This window comes from Macaca mulatta, chromosome 1 (genome assembly GCF_049350105.2).
Source record: "Macaca mulatta isolate MMU2019108-1 chromosome 1, T2T-MMU8v2.0, whole genome shotgun sequence".
Lineage (NCBI taxonomy): Eukaryota > Metazoa > Chordata > Mammalia > Primates > Cercopithecidae > Macaca > Macaca mulatta.
Genome location: NC_133406.1, coordinates 238,408,611 through 238,423,377, shown reverse-complemented (window position 1 = coordinate 238,423,377; position 14,767 = coordinate 238,408,611). Strand labels below are relative to the sequence as shown.

Sequence of the window (14,767 nt, the reverse complement as noted above, 5' to 3'; positions counted from 1 at the left end):
TCCCCATGGTGAAGTCCCCTGCCATCTGCCTTGGGCTCTGACATGTGACCTGACTGTGTCCTTCAGGAGCTTTCAAAACCTCCTCTTGGATCTGGCATTCAAAATGTCATCTTGTCAGACACCTCGAGGCGGCTTGTATTTGGCCCTGTGTTGCGCACCTGCTGGGCCCTTGTCAGGTTTTCGTTACCAGGAGGCTCATGCCCCGATCTTTGGGACGGCGCCCGCGGCATCTCCTGCTTAGCACTCCCTAGGGCTTGACGTTGGTCCTCCTGGCACTGGTGCTCTTGCCGTGGCCTCCCTGCTGTCCCCTTGTGGCTCAGGGTTACTCTCTGGAGGTCTCCACCTTATCATCCAGCACTTTCTTTGTTGGCTACTTTTAGTTTCATGATTTCATTTTCGTTTCTGAGATATCCGGTCTTTCTCTTTGTAAAAGCTCTTACCTGTTGTGACTTGTGGATGCCGCATCTTTCTCCTATTGCCGCAGACATTAATGTTTTCCTTGACAGTTTGTCCTGCTGGTTTGCTCTGCATTCCTTTGGTTGATTTCAGACCTCGACTTTTTAAAGGGGCATTTCCCCACATTGCCAATTCTTTTTTTTTTTGTTTTGTTTTTTTTTTTTTTGAGACGGAGTCTCGCTCTGTTGCCCAGGCTGGAGTGCAGTGGCGCGATCTCGGCTCACTGCAAGCTCCGCCTCCCGGGTTCACGCCATTCTCCTGCCTCAGCCTCCCGAGTAGCTGGGACTACAGGCGCCCACAACCGCGCCCGGCTAATTTTTTGTATTTTTAGTAGAGACGGGGTTTCACCGTGGTCTCGATCTCCTGACCTTGTGATCTGCCCGCCTCGGCCTCCCAAAGTGCTGGGATTACAGGCGTGAGCCACCGTGCCCGGCCCGCATTGCCAATTCTTTTCCATCTGGTCACGTCGAGGCTGACGTGCCAATGGCTGCGGGGGGAGGGCACCTAGGAGCCCTGTGGATAGCTCTTATGCAGACGTGTGGACCAGCCCCTGATCCTGCTTCTGCAAGGCCTCCCCTCCCGTGGCAGCGCTTTGGTGCCAGAGCGCGTCGGCGTGGCTCCCTGGCGTCTGCCTGCGCAGCTGCTTGGCCCCCAGCCGCCTCCTCCCAGCTGCCTCCTGCCCTGTGTGTGCTTGAGCTCGAGACAATGCTTCCTTCATCCCAGAGCCGGGCTCTCGGTGACTTTTGAGAGGAGAATGGGGTTGAAGCGATGTTGCTCTTCCATCTAAAAACTGGATTTCTTTCCTCATTATGTTTTTGAATTATTATATCTTCTTGACATGTTTCTCTGGATTTGCAAAAGATTTTTATATTTTACGTTTTTATTTTTATTGATTTGTTTATTTTGGGGGCGGAACTTTGCTCTTGTTGCCCAGGCTGGAGTGCAATGGTGTGATCTGGGCTCACCGCAACCTCCGCCTCCCGGGTTCAAGCAATTCTCCTGCCTCAGCCTCCTGAGTAGCTGGGGTTACAGGCGTGCACCACCACGCCTGGCTAATTTTGTAATTTTAGTAGATTTGGAGTTTCTCCATGTTGGTCAGGTTGGTCTCGAACTCCTGACCTCAGGTGAACTGCCCACCTCAGCCTCCCAAAGTGCTGGGATTACAGGCTTGAGCCACCACGCCCAGCCTGCAAAACATTTTAAGTAAATGTTGACAGTTTAAGCATTGAGCAAGGAAGAGTGTGAAGAGGTACTTTATAAAGGGAAATATGGCAATACTGATTATTTGTGACTTTAACCAGCAGTAATCTTTGGACAGCCAGACGTTATTTTCTTGGAATGTGGTGTTTTATCTCGCGACAGTGTGTGTGCATGCACGCGTGGACACACAGGATTCCTGGTCCTCAAACCCGTATGTTTGGTGTCTGCAGCATAGAGCGGTCTCGGCTGGTGTGTGTGGGACCAGCTCAGATGTCCCCATTCTAGATGCCGAGGCCGAATCGCCCCCTTGGGAGGATCAGGCAGTGGCTGTGCGGAGCGTGCTGCGGCGTCATGGAAGGGCAGCAGAGGCGTTTGAGAATGGTTTTTTTTTTTCTTTTTGAAAGTGCTGAAACTTGTCAGTCAGGAAATGGAGTAACAGGTTTATCAGGAACGTCATTTTCTTTTCTTTTCTTTTCTTTTCTTTTTCTCCCCCATGAGTGGCTTGGTCAGGGAACTCATGTTTTTTTTTGTTTTTGTTTTTGAGTTGGAGTCTTGGTCTGTCACCCAGGCTGGAGTGCGGTGACACGGTCCAGCTCACTGCAACCTCTGCCTCCCAGGTTCAAGGGATTCTCCTGCCTCAGCCTCCTGAGTAGCTGGGATTATAGGCACCTGGCACCACGCCCGGCTAATTTTTTAATTTTTAGTAGAGGCGGGGTTTCACCATGTTGGTGGGCCATGTTCACCAGGCTGGTCTTGAACTCCTGACCTTGTGATCTACCCGCCTTGGCCTCCCAAATTTGCTGGGATTACAGGTGTGAGCCACCGCGCCTGGCGGGACTCATGTTTTATCTGAGGTGGCCCAGGGCCCCACCTGGGATCGGGGTCAGCAGTTCCTGGCCCTTGAGTGTTTGCCTTGGGGTGTGTTCCTTTTAAATCAGATCAGCTCATCACTTGGCCGGTTTTCTAGACCAGCATATTCAAACCCAGGCTTTGGAATCATGGACTGGCTTCTGAAATGACATGCTGTGGGCTCCATCCCCAGAACTGTGGGTTCCCAGGTTCGAGGTAGGGTCTGAGAATGTGCATTTCTAGCAAGTTCCCAGATGACATGGTGGCTGCTGCTCCTCCGGCACCCCCTGCCTGCTTTTGTGAGTAAAGTGTTACAGGTGCATGGCCCGCCCTCGCCGGTGCCGTCTGTGGCTGTTCTGTGTCACAGCAGAAAGGCTGAGTAGGTGTGAGAGAGACCATGTGGCCTACAAACCCAAAGTATGTGTGATTTGGTCCTTTACAGGAAACGCTTGCAGGTTCCTGATCTAGAGAAAGAATAACTGTAACACAGAGCTACGTTGTTTTTGTGAAACTCTTAGGATGGAAAAGGGCATTTCTGAGGTCAGCGACAGAAGCCGTGGTGGTTTCGTGCCACCAGTTTCCCTTTGTCCTGAGCTGTGGAGGTTGTTTAAAGCTATAGAACAAACGAAGCCTGGAATATACGGGTGCGGTTGGGATGATTGCTGTGTAGTTATTTTTTAAAACCTCTTTTTGAGGCGTAATTAACATAATAAGCTGCGTATATTTAAAGCATACAGTTAGATAATTTTTGATGTATGCACACGCGTGTAAGACACGTGTTAAACCCTCGCTGCAGTCCAGATGATGAACCTGTCCGTCGCCCAGAAGTTCTCTCCTGCCCACGCCCCTTTCTCCCCAGGCTGCAGCTTTTGGGCCTGTAGATGCGCTGCCTTCCTTAGAGCTTTGTCTAAATGAAATCCTACAATATGTTCTTCTTTTGGTCTGGCTTCCTTCCCTCAGCGTAATTATTTTGGGCTCCTTCGACGCCTGGCGTGTGCTGGGCAGTGTTCCCCTGTGTGGATGTCGCGTTTGTTCCTTCGTTTGCCTGTTGGAGCGTGTGGAGTGTTTCCAGTTCTTGACTGTCACAAAGAAAGCGGCTGTGAACATTCGGGTACAAGTTGTTGTCGCGACACACGGTTTTATTTCCTTGGATGGATACCTAGGTGTGGAATGGCTGCATCACATATTTGTGCTTGTGTTTAACTTTTAGAAACCGCCAGACTATCTTCCAAGGTGGCCGCACCGTCCCGCGTCCTGCCGGCGGTGAGAGTTGCTGCTGCTCCACGTCCTCGCCGGCGCGCGTGGTGGGCGGGCTTAGGAGTTCCGTCGTCCCGATGGGTGTGCGGCGCCATCTCCTTGGGGTTTAGGTTGAGCTTCCCTCATTGCTGAGATTGTGGAGTGGCTTCTCTTGTGCTTATTTGCCACCATATGTCTTCTCTGGTGGAATGTCCCTTCTGATTTTTGCCAGTTATTTTAGATTGGGTTTGTTGTTTTACTGTTGACTTGTGAGAGATCTTTATGTATTCTGGATGCAAGTCCCTTTTCACATTGGTGCCTTACGTAGACTTTGTCCCTGTCCGTGGCTTTCTTTTTCTGAAGTGTCTTTTGAAGAATAGAACTGCGAAATTTTTACTTGGTCCAATTTTTCAGTTTGTTCTTTTTCTTTTTTTTGAGACAGGGTGTGGTTCTGTCACCCCGGCTGGAGTGCAGTCTCGTGATCTGAGCTCACTGCAGCCTCCACCTCCCGGGCTCAGGTGATCCTCCTGCCTCAGCCTCCTGACTGGCTGAGACTACAGGCACATGCCACCACACCTGGCTAATTTTTGTGTTTTTTGTAGAGACGGGGTTTCGCTATGTTGCCCAGGTTGGTTGCGAACTCAAGCTCAAATGATCTGCCTGCCTCTGCCTCCCAAAGTGCTGGGATCACAGGTGTGAGCCACTACGTCTGGCCTCAGTTTGTTCTTTTGTTTGGACTTCAGTTTCCTAGCTGATAACTTTTTTCCTAACTCAAGGTCACAAAGATTATCTCCTGTTTTCTTCTAGAAATTTTGTAGCTTTAAGTTGTATATTTAGGTCTGTGATCCATTTTGAGTTAATTTTTATGTATGATGCAAGGTGTGAACCTGAGTTCATTTCTTTGCCCAAGGTGTTCAGTTGTTTTAGTGGAGCTTGTGGTAAAGATTATTTCTCTACTGGATTGTCTGTGCCTTTGTCAGAAATCAGCTGTGCGGATGTGTATTCGGTTGATCCACTTGTTTATCTTTTTATATCAATGCCATGCTGTTTTGGATTGTCGTAGCTTTAAAATAATTCTTGAGGTCAGGTGATATTCATGCTCTAACCCTGTGCTTTTTCAGAGCTGTTATGGCTATTTGAGATCTTCCACTTTTCCATATGAATTTTAGAATCAGTTTGTCAATTTCTGGGAACATTTTTGTGAAATTTTGATTGGGATTGAATTGAGTCCGTAGATAAATTGGGAACATCTTAACTGGAGTTTTCCGACCCATGGAAAGCTTTCTGTTTATTTGGGTTGTTTTTAATTTAATATTTTGTTGTTTGTAGCGCATAGGATTTTACCACGTTTTGATGTTTTGTCAGATGTTTTCATTTATCTATTAAGGTTTTTTTTTTGTCTTGTAAATAGTATTTTAAAAAAATCTGTTTACTGAATATAAACGGCCAGTACAATTCTTGTATGTTGATCGTGTAGCCTGCAATTTTGCTCAACTCACTTACTAACCTTACTGGCTTTTGTTGTAGTCGTCATCGGGTTTTCTGTGTAGATGATCGTGTCGTCTGCAGTAAAAGCAGTTTCACTTCTTCCTTTCCAGTCCGGATGCCCTTTTATTTGTCTTGCTTGATGGTACTGTCTAGAGCCTCCAGAGCAGTTTGTTTGGGAGTGGTGGGAGTGGACGCCCTTGCTCCTGATCGGGAAGGCGTGGAGTGGGAGAGTTTGGATGGGAGCGGTGGGAGTGGACGCCCTCGCTCCTGATCAGGAAGGCGTGGAGTGGGAGTTTGGATGGGAGCGGTGGGAGTGGACGCCCTCGCTCCTGATCGGGAAGGCGTGGAGTGGGAGAGTTTGGATGGGAGCGGTGGGAGTGGACGCCCTCGCTCCTGATCGGGAAGGCGTGGAGTGGGAGAGTTTGGATGGGAGCGGTGGGAGTGGACGCCCTCGCTCCTGATCGGGAAGGCGTGGAGTGGGAGAGTTTGGATGGGAGCGGTGGGAGTGGACGCCCTCGCTCCTGATCGGGAAGGCGTGGAGTGGGAGAGTTTAGTTTGGATGGGAGCGGTGGGAGTGGACGCCCTTGCTCCTGATCGGGAAGGTGTGGAGTGGGAGAGTTTAGTTTGGATGGGAGTGGTGGGAGTGGACGCCCTCGCTCCTGATCGGGAAGGCGTGGAGTGGGAGAGTTTAGTTTGGATGGGAGCGGTGGGAGTGGACGCCCTCGCTCCTGATCGGGAAGGTGTAGAGTGGGAGAGTTTAGTTTGGATGGGAGTGGTGGGAGTGGACGCCCTCCCTCCTGATCTATAATTGGCACCATTGAGTGTGATGCTGTGTGTGGGGTTTTTGCCAGTGCCCTTTATGAGTCCGAGGAAGTCGCCAGAATACGGTTCCTAGTTTACTTGATCAGGAAGGCTATTGGATTTTGTCAGGTGTTTTTTTCCTGCATTTTTTGAGATTATTAATATGGTATCTTTCTATTTTGGTAATGTGATGAATTACACTGACTGATTTCTTGAATGCTAAACCAGTTGTTCATTCCTGGGATAACCCCCTCTTCAGTCATGATGTTTTATTATTTATTTTAGCATATTGTTGAGTTGTTTTTTGTTTTGGTTTTGAGGCCGAGCCTTGCTCTGTCACCCAGGCTGCAGTGCAGTGACGCTGTCTTGGCTCACTGTAACCCCCGCCTCCCAGGTTCAAGTGATTCTCCTGCCTCAGCCTCCTGAGTAACTGGGATTACAGGTGCCCGCCACCATGCCCAGCTAGTTTTTTGTATTTTCAGTAGAGACGGGGTTTCACCATGTTGGCCAGGCTAGTCCCAAACTCCTGACCTCAAGTGATCCGTCTGCCTCAGCCTCCCAAGTAGTGAGGATTACAGGCGTGTGCCACTGCGCCCGGCTAATTTTTGTATTTTTAGTAGAGATGGGGTTTCACTCTATTGACCAGGCAGTCTTGAACTTCTGACCTTAGGTGATCCCCCTGCCTCGGCCTCCCAAAGTGCTGGGATTACAGGCGGGAGCCACGGCGCCCGCCAAGAATTCTTGCATTTATATTCATGAGGGATGTTGGTGTTTTTGTTTTCTTTTTTTTCTTCTTCCCTTGTATCTTTGTCTGGTTTTGATATTAACAGAGTAATATTCTTGTAGAATGATTTGAGAGGTATTTCCTCCTAAGTTTTCTGAAAGGATTTTTTCTTTTAAAAATGTTTGGTGGGGGGCTGGGTGCAGTGGCTCACGCCTGTAATCCCAACACTTTGGGAAGCCAGGTCAGGAGTTCGAGACCAGATTGGCCAATATGGTGGTGAGATGGTTCACCCATCTCTACTAAAATACAAAAATTAACCTGGTGTGGTGGCGCATGCCTGTAGTCCCAGCTGCGTGGGAGGCCGAGGCAGGAGAATCTCTTGAGCCCGGGAGGCAAAGGTTGCAGTGAGCCGAGATTGTACCACTGCACTTCAGCCTAGGCGACAAAGCAAGACTCCATCTCAAAAAAAAAAAAAAAAAAAAAAAGTTTTGTGGGGGTTGGGTGTGGTGGCTTACGCCTGTAATCCTAGCACTTTGGGAGGCCAAGGCAGGAGGATCCCTTGAGCCCAGGAGTTCGAGACCAGCCTGGGCAACATAGGTGAACTCTGTTTCTATTAAAAAACAAAAGTTTCGGCGCTATCTCGGCTCACTGCAAGCTCCGCCTCCCAGGTTTACGCCATTCTCCTGCCTCAGCCTCCCGAGTAGCTGGGACTACAGGCGCCCGCCACCTCGCCCGGCTAATTTTTTTGTATTTTTAGTAGAGACTTTAGTAGAGGTTTCATTGTGTTAGCCAGGATGGTCTCCATCTCCTGATCTCGTGATCCGCCCGTCTCGGCCTCCCAAAGTGCTGGGATTACAGGCTTGAGCCACCGCGCCCGGCCAAGTTTCGTGGAACTTACCATTAAAACCTACTTGGACCCAGAGTTTTTTTTTGTGGGAAGATTTTTAGCTATATAGACTATTCAGTTAATCTGTTCTTGGTTGAGGGTTACTGGTTTGTGTTATACAGGTAATTTTCTCTATGTATGTATGTCTGTATGTCTGTATGTATATGAGACAGAGTCTCTGTCACCCAGGCTGCAGTGCAGTGGCATGATCTTGGCTCACTGCAACCTCCGCCTCCCGAGTTCAAGCGATTATCCTGCCTCAGCCTCCCAAGCAGCTGAGACTACAGGTGCGTGCCACCACGCCCGACTCATTTTTTGTATTTTTAGTAGAAACGAGGTTTCACCGTGTTATCCAGGATGGTCTCGATCTCCTGACCTCATGATCCATCCGCTTCGGGTTTCCAAAGTGCTGGGATTATAGGGGTGAGCCACCGCGTCCGGCCTGTTTTATTTTTTTGTAGAGATGGGATTTTGCCATGTTGCCCAGGCTGGTCTCAAACTTGGACTCAAGCAATCGGCCGTCCCCAGCTTCCCATAGTGCTGAGATTTCGCAGGCATGAGCCACCGTGCCTGGCCCCAATTTTCAATACTTTAAAGATGTTGCTGCACTGTCTTCCTGCTTGTGTGCTTCCAGAAAGAGATCTGTTCATCCTTCTCTCCTCTTCTTGACGGACATGCCTCTTCTTTTTTTCTTCCTTTTCTTTTCTTTTTTTCTTTTTTTGAGACGGAGTCTCACTCTGTCACCCAGGCTGAAGTGCAGTGGCGCAATCTCCACTCACTGCAACCTCTGCCTCCGGATTCAAGTGATTCTCCTGCCTCAGCCTCCTGAGCAGCTGGGATTACAGGCGCCTCCCACCACGCCCAGCTAATTTTTTGTATTTTTAGTAGAGACGGGGTTTCTCCATGTTGGCCAGGCTGGTCTCAAACTCAGCCTCAGGTAATCCACCTGCCTTGGCCTCCCAAAGTGTTGGGATTACAGGCGTGAGCCATGGCGCTCAATGCCTTTCTTTAGCATTGTCTCTTTGTCACTGCTTTGAGCCACTTTGCTGTGGTTTCCTCATGCTCCGTGTGTTCAGAGTACGTTGTATAGTTTTTGTTAGGTTTGGAAGGCGTTTCTCCTGCCTCCCTCCTCCGGGCACTTGGCGGCCCATGTGTCAGTCACGTGACTGTTCTCAGCTCAAGGTGCTCTTCTCACCTTTGGACTCTTTTTCCTCTGTTACTGTGTCCACATCGCAAATGTTTTCTTCCACAGCGTCTCCTCAACACTTAATCCCGTGTAGCAGCGGATGTGTCATCTCTAGAAGTTTGATTTGGGACTTTATTATAATCTTTCATGTCTTTATTTTACTCTTTTAAACATGTGGAATACAGTGTCCTAACAGTTCCAGTGTCTTCTATGAATTTCTACGTCTGTGCCAGTTCTGATCTTTTGCAATTGATGGATTTTCCTCATCGTGGTCCACAATTTCTTGCTTTCTGGATTCTAGACGTTTTGAAATTTGCCTGTTTGGGTGCTGAATGTTTTTGTATTCCTATAAATCGGCTGGGCGTGGTGACTCACACCAGTAATACTAGCACTTTGGGAGGCTGAGGTGGGCAGATTGCTTGAGTCCAGGAGATCGAGACCAGCCTGGGCAACATGGAGAAATTGTCTCTACTTAAAAATACAAAAATTAGCCAGGCGTGGTGGTGCACACCTGTAGTCCCAGCTACTTGGGAGGCTGAGGTGGGAGGATCACTTGAACCCAGGAGGTGGAGGTTGCAGTGAGCTTCGATCGCGCCGCTGCACTCCGGCCTGGGTGACAGAGCCAGACCCTGTCTCAGGGAAAAAATACAATAAAATAAAAATTTGAGCTTTGTCCAGACTGCGTTCAGTTACTTGGAGGTAGCTTGATCCGTTTGGGTCTTGCTTTTGTGATTTGTTTTAGGTGGGTCTAGAGCTGGGCTCAGGGCTCATTCTAGGCCGGATAATTCCGCACTCCTGTGGCAGAGTCTTCTGAGGGACACAGGACCCCATGAATTTGGGCGATTTCCTGTCTGTCTGGTGGAGACAGGCTCTTTGCCTAGCCTGGTGTGAGCCTCAGGCCTGTCGTCTCTAAATCTCTGTGGGTGAGTCATCCCGGCCTCGTGGAGTTTCTGCACATACGTGCTGTGATCTGGGGTCTGCGGAATTGTCAGGGGCCCCTGCAGACCCCAGGCGCTCTGTGCGGTGCTCCCTTCTCTGCTGTTCCTGTGAATTGCAGCTGCCTTGCTTGCCCTGAATTGTCAGCTCCGTCTCAACCCAGTGTCTGCTGGGCCCTGCCTGGGTCCCGCTTCCTGTACCATGGCTGGGAACTCTCGGGAGGCAGTGAGCTGGGGCTGCCAGAGGGTTTGGCTCCACTCTGAATTTTGGGGACCACTGTCCTTTGCTGTCTGACATCCAGGGTCCCCGGGGCCATTGTCTCTTGCCTCATGTCTTGTCTGCGTTTTTGGCCTTTCCGGGGAGGAGGGTGATGGGTCTCTGTGACTTCACCTTGGCTGCAGGCGGGCCCTGGCATCGCAGTCCGTGAGTGACATCCAGCTTCTCTCATCGGTCACCCCCTTCATCCACTCCATTTGAAAAATGAGATAGAAAATGAATATGGTGCTGTCATCACGGTGGCCGGACCTGTGTGGCTCGTGGGCTCTCCTCCAGGCTGAGGCTCTTGTGGGAGAAAGTTGCTCAGGGCCAAGTTTCAGATAGAAAGAGCCAAAGTAACTGGAAATGTTGAGATGGCCCTGGAGGCCCTCAGGGTGGCCTCTGCTTCAGGGAGGAAGGTGGGCAAATCCCGCTCCATGGCAGCAGGTTTAAAAACATCGCTGAATTGTGCTGACTGGCACATCCATTGTGAGCGGATGTGTTTTCCTTTTGCAATAATTTTGGCTACATTAAATTCGTTTTGTTAACATCTTCATCACCGCCTTTTCAGTTTCAGCGGGAATTGATTATGAACAAAGTGCCATGATTTTGACTATTCAGGCGAGCAACTGCATCAAGCCAGCGCTGAACTGGTTTTGTAACAAGCTTGGTGTCCATGTCGCTCTTAATAACATCTGCAGGCACAGGCGATGGTAGCAGTTGTGGGCCAGCCGTCAGGAAAGGGGGACTAGCACGTACCACTCCGAATTCAGCTTGCGCAGGGGTACAGTGGAGTTCTGGGGTTTGTTTGCAGACATTTCCAGGCAGTCTGATCTTGTGAGGAGCAAGGAAGGGGTGTGTTGACGGGGCCGTCCGGGCTGGAGCAGGTGCGACAAGAATGTCCCACGTCCTCTCATGTGCTATATGGGAGACATACCTCTTCACACTTCAATATCCCGAGCCTCCTTTCAGGGTGGAAGGCGTGGTGGACAGCTTTGGGATTGGGCCAGGCCTGAGGGCACTGAGGGAGTGGGGCATTAGGGGCCATGCGATCAGTGCTGCACTTTGCTCTCATCAGAAGCTGGGCAGCGGCCAGAGGCCTGGGAAAGGCTTGCTGTGGGGGCACGGGGGGCGCCACACGTCAGGGATGCAGTCAGCCTTTGGGCGTCAGGAAATGCAGCTGGGGTGTCCTGAGGTGTGTGAGGCTGATGCTTGGGCCTTTCTACTTCCAGACTGTTCCAGGACACAGGTCCAGGGTCACTCTGTCTGTACGGTCTCCAAATGAGCAGGAGCACCTTGCATGCCCTGCGAGACGTGTTTGGAAGTCACACTTTGGTTCCAGGTCACAGCTTGAGCCTGAGGCCACCTCCAGTGGGAGGCTGGAGGTCCTGAGTGCCACCTGGGGCCTGTGTGCTGTGGTGGCCGTGGCTATGTGGGTGCCAGGCGGAGACCTCACAGGCTGGGCAGCCGCCACCCCTCCATGGATGCTACTCACCCTTAGAAGCAGGTTCCCACAGGCCAGGGCACTCCCAACAGCACTACGTGGAGCTGGTGCCCACCCCAGTGGTCAGATGCATGGCGCCCGCAGCCCTGGCCCAGGTGCCCCCTGGGTTGTCATGCGGTGGGGCCCTGGCTCTGAGCGGGCGGCTGTGCTGCCGCTGATGTCGCCCGTCCTTGGGGGCTGGCATCGCCTCCCTGCTGTTCCCACTGTCCCTCCAGCACCTCCCGGGAGGCTGTGTAGCCGGGTGTCTCAGAGGACTCGGGGATCCAGCTCCCACTGTGTGCCTCCTGGTCCCTCCAGCACCTCCCAGGAGGCTGTGTAGGCAGGTGTCTCAGAGGACTCGGGGATCCTGGTAGGGTTTTGGTGGGTTGAACCCTGCACCCTGATCTGGGTGTGGGATCCTGGTGCTGTGTGGCCTGGGACACCTGTGCTTCCTGCAGCTCTGCGTGCCACTGATGGAGGGCCTCTCGTTAAGGGGGCACTGCAGCGCGAGTCAGGTGCCCTGGGGTTCATAAGCCACCTTGGGGTATGTCTGGTTGCAGGGGGACTCGTCTGGCCTTCCCAGTGGTGCCGAGCTGTCACTACAGGGCAGCTGTGGCCGCATTCAACTGGTCTTGGGACAAGGTGAATTTTCTTGGCTGGCTTGACAGGTCCCCCTTTCCCTGACCATGGAGTTTCACCCAATTTTCAGCGTTGACGGAGAGATGAGGCTTGGAGTCTTTCTCTGGCCTGTGAGGGCTGCAGAGCAGCATGCGGGGGCCATAGGCGCAGTCGAGGGAGAGGCCGTGACAGGAGTGGGTGCGGGGACTGGTGGGGACAGCAACTGTGCCTTCTGGCCCCACCCAGAGAGCCCCAGCTGCTGTGCTGCCGTATTCTGATTCCTTCCTTCCTTCCTTCCTCCCTCCCTCTCTTCCCCCCTCCCTTTTCCCTTCCCCCTTTTCCCCCTTCCCTTTCCGTTTCCCTCCTCCTTCCCTCCCTCCCTCCCTCTCTTTTTCCTTCTCTCCTTCTCTCTCTCTTTCCTTCTTTCTTTCGACAGGGTCTGGCTCTGGCTCTGTCACGCAGGCTGGAGCGCAGCAGCACGATCTTGCAGCCTCGATCTGTTGGTTCAAGTGAATCCTCCCACCTCAGCCTCATGAGTAGCCGAGACTACAGGCACACACCACTATGTCTGGCTAAGGTTTTGTATTGTTTGAGCAGAGGCGGGGTCTCACCATGTTGTCCAGGCTGGTCTAGAACTCCTGGGCTCAAGTGATCCTCCTGTTTCGGCCTCCCAAAATGTTGGGATGACAGGCGTGAGCCACCGTGCCGGCCTGTGTTTGATTCTTGATGCAGATCCAGCCCTGGGATCCAAGCCTGGGCAGAGCCAGAGGGTGACTAAGGGGCCGTTAGGACAGAGACAGTGGGTTTTGCAGTGATGTGAGCGTTGACGGAAGTGGCCACACTGCAGGCCCCCACAGTGTCACCAGTAGGCCAAGTGGACACTGCCAGATGCGTTCCCCCATTTGGGGTATCTGTCCTCGGCAGCCTGTGGCCTGTCGTGAAGCAAAGCCATTCCGCAGGCTGGGTTCATCCCTCTTCAGGCCTGCATTAGTGGCGCCTGGTTCTCGGGTGTGATGAGGAGCTTTGCTGCCCTGGAGCGTTGCTTTGTGGGCAGAAGCCAGCTTTGGAATCGGCCTCATGGCTGGTCCTGGACACTCTCCTCCTTCCTTCCCTGTTGGTTGCTGTTAAGCCAGCCTTGGGCACCAGGGACAGTGGGGACGTGGCTGTGCACTGGGCCCAGGGCCGGCAGGAGGCTGCTTCAGGACTCTGGACCAGAGCAGTGTGTGGCTGGTGGTGCCTGTGGCTGGTGTGGGTCTGGTGGGTCTGGCGGTGCCTGTGGCTGGCGTGGGTCTGGCGGTGCCTGTGATTGGCGCGGGTCTGGCAGTACCTGTGGCTGGATTGGGTTTGGCGAGTCTGGCGGTACCTGTGGCTGGCGTGGGTCTGGCGGGTCTGGCATGTTTGGCGGTGTCTGCCACCAGACTGCCAATGGATGAGCGTGGCTGTCCCTGGATGTCCCCCACTGGTTGGAGTTTTGTCCGGGGGTGCTGTGCTGTGCCCTGGTCATCTTGTCCCCTACAGCTGGACAGTGAAGTGTGGCTAGCACCTTGCTGCAAGTGAGGGACAGAGGTGGTCTCTCCACAAGCTAGAGCAAGGGCAGGTGGGCCCGTTGACTGGCGCTGGGTCTGGGTTCGGTCCTGGGCCTGCTGCATGTCATCCTCCCTTCGGGCCTGGCATGGGAGGAGGGGCTGGGAGATGCTGGTGACACCACTCTGACGCCAGCGCCTGAGGCATCCCCTGGACAGTGCTCATCTTGAATGCAGCCCTGGTGACCCAAAGCCCCTGTCTTGGTCCCTCACAGGCGTGGGGGTGTGGCCACAAGGCCTGGGCTTTGTCCCGTTTACGAGAGGTCAGGCGGTCACAGGGTAATGGGAGGCCTGTGGTTCCTGGGCTGCCATCTGGCGATTGTAAAATGGGCAGTGCGCAGTGTTGAGGGGGCGCTGGGGAAACAAGCTGCCGACTGAGGAGGCCGCACTCCCTGTGCCTCCCGGGCAGACACCTCACAGCCTTTCTTTGGGTGTCTGAGCCCAAGGTGAAAAGTTCAGGCCGTCCTGCCCTCCAGAGGGGCTGGAGGTGGGGCGGGAGCAGAGACTGGACCTGGCCAGCCCTTCCCGCTTCCCTTCTTCTGGGCCCCTGGACTCTGGGGGCGAGGGCAGGGCTGTTCAGCTGTTTGACATCCTTGCTGTCCCTTTGCCGCACTCTCCAGAGGGCCAGCATGGAGGTGGACAAGTTCACATTTGCCCCTCTCCTGCCCGAGGGCTCCTGGTCCTGTCCCGGGCCACCCCAGGCTGGACCAGCTGCCCATGTCACCAGGCCAGACGGTTTCCCTGTGAATGAGCCTATGGCCCCAAGTGCCTGGCCCCAGGCCTGGGCTCTGGGGATGACTGAGGCCTGGTGAGGAGTGTTCTGGGGCCTGGTGCGACCTGCATGGTCTGTGGGGGTTGGAGGGATGTGTGTCCTTGGGCCCACTGCAGAACTTGGGGTGTCCTGATGGGTGTTGGGTTGCACACGAGCCTGGGCTCCTTTGTGGTGGGCAACCCCAGAGTCACGGGACAGTCTCTGAGAAGTGCAGAGGCCTGGACACCCCCACCTCCCAGCCAGGCCCTGCCACATCCTCCCTGATGGCTCCAGGGGCATTTGTTCACTGAGGAA

The 14,767-nt window shown here is 52.8% G+C and overlaps 1 protein-coding gene and 2 long non-coding RNA genes across 6 annotated transcripts in view; 2 read left to right on the top strand and 1 right to left on the bottom strand.

The window, feature by feature from the left end:
* SKI (SKI proto-oncogene) overlaps positions 1-14,767 on the top strand; it is an 82,643-nt gene that overhangs the window by 30,350 nt on the left and 37,526 nt on the right. The window lies entirely within an intron of this gene.
* LOC144337171 (uncharacterized) overlaps positions 1-14,767 on the bottom strand; it is a 50,462-nt gene that overhangs the window by 11,374 nt on the left and 24,321 nt on the right. The gene's annotated exons all lie outside the window — the stretch shown is intronic.
* Positions 1,376-7,241, top strand: LOC144337160 (uncharacterized). Of its 2 annotated transcripts, XR_013409848.1 has the most exons (4): positions 1,455-5,474; positions 5,535-5,838; positions 5,976-6,595; positions 7,160-7,241. It is a non-coding gene; the product is annotated as an uncharacterized LOC144337160 (long non-coding RNA). The 2 variants fall into 2 exon arrangements; XR_013409850.1 differs by lacking the exon at positions 7,160-7,241 and having other exon boundaries at positions 1,376-5,510; positions 5,571-5,838; positions 5,976-6,600.